Here is a 1,925-nt window from a genome sequence, read left to right on the forward strand (position 1 = left end):
CAACAACTACTGTCGGCATATTACTGATTTTAGTGACGGGGGTACAAGGGGCCGTGAGGGTGTGTGTATGACACGAAACCTTATAAATATAGTGGGTGTTGTTATAATAAGCCTAAAGTAAAGAGATAGTATGGGATCACCTAGCCTAGAGTCAATTGTATAAAAGTTATCATGAAAATAAAAATATCGATTCAGTTTTAAATCTTCTCTAAATTAAGCTATTTATGTATCTCATCAACCTCTTTAATCAACAGAGACTCTGACATAAGAAATCAACAAATATATTTCCAGTTCTATTGTCTATACATTTTATTTTGTATTTTCAGTACTTAGACTAACAACAATATTAGGTTATATTTTTGTTGCTGAGCAACATGAAATAAAAGCCATTGTTGGAATGTAGTGTTACCAAAACGCACTGGCTTTTCTATATATTAGAAGTTGTTAATCTAACTGATTTTTACTAATAATCATTCTATGAATATGCCACGAATTCATTTCATGAATGATCTTAATTTTGATTGGATCACAAAGGAATTTACCGACGTTTGACTGCCTCGACTGCACTTTTCTGCCTCTTTGTAGGTGAAGCTTGATTTCGCAAAATTTATTTATTTTAGTTAGCTGTAAAAATGTTAGGTTAGGGTATACTATGGGGCGAGGGTGGTAGTACTTGCCCCGTCACTTTTATACAGATTGCGAACCGTGGTGTCTGTCCGAACGTTCGTCTATCTCCCGTTTGAAAAGCTACGCAGGCAAACTAAGCATTCACTTTTGAAATGGCATGCATGAATAATGTTGATGCCAAATTTTATTTCACAAGCAGGATATTCTACACTAAATTGTTAGGAATTAATCATACTATCATTCACATTTCAAAACGTGACGTAATTTAAAGAATAAAAATGTAGATTTACCGTATGTTATTGTTGAGCAGCACTGACTGAACATGACTGGAATGTTCAACAATTACTTTTCGGGGTGGGCGGCATAAGTAGCTCAGAGCTTTGACTCTGAATGAAACCCAGAGTGTAACACAATTAACCTTTTAATGAAATAATTTAAATTGATAGATTAATCTAAACTTTTCCTGTCACTGGGGACGGGTACTTTTGCTTGTGTTTTATAATCCTATTGATATCAGTTATTCCGTTCCATTAAAGTATAAAATCACCAGAGGAAACGTTGTGAATATTAAAACATTTATTACGCATTAGCCATTTCTCGTGGTATAAGATTTTTTCCAATTTTTCTTTTCGATAACAACAATATCAGGTTATATTTTTATTGCAAATTTATGGTTTACGTTTTGTTTTTATGGGTGATTTTGCGTTTTTTACAATTATATATAAGGGAAGCAACCTTTCATGTCCTAAGATAACTTTTCATTAATCATGAATTTACATAACTTCCGTCCAGGGGACGGATGCTCCAGCTAGTAAGTAATAATTTAAATCAAACAAATATCCTAAAAGTTTATATATATATATATATATATTCAGGGAAATTTGCTAGTTAGTCTCTTCAATACGTTCTTTTGGGTTGATGTTCCTAGAACAGGCCGTCTTTATAACGTCAGCAAAATTTATTTCAAGTTTAAACTTCTTTTGCTGTTGACCATTGTGGTCTTGTAAATTATATATTGTGAAGCATAATTTTTAGTTGTTCACAAGATGAAATTTAGCATTATAAAAAATTCATCCAAAAATACACAAATTTCTATGTTGGTCTTTTTCTAAATTTATCATTAAATAAAGTTTTAAAAAATATCACCATCAGCTACATTGCTGCTGCAAGGTTTTGGAACAAACTGTTACAAACCTAATATATATTCATACTGGGGATTTGTTTGTTGGGTCATTAGGTTCTTACACAATGCATTAGTTTAAAAGCTAAAATCCGAACTCAACATCTAACCATAATAA

Source organism: Limulus polyphemus, unplaced genomic scaffold, assembly GCF_000517525.1.
Source record: "Limulus polyphemus unplaced genomic scaffold, Limulus_polyphemus-2.1.2 Scaffold792, whole genome shotgun sequence".
In the NCBI taxonomy this organism is placed as follows: domain Eukaryota; kingdom Metazoa; phylum Arthropoda; class Merostomata; order Xiphosura; family Limulidae; genus Limulus; species Limulus polyphemus.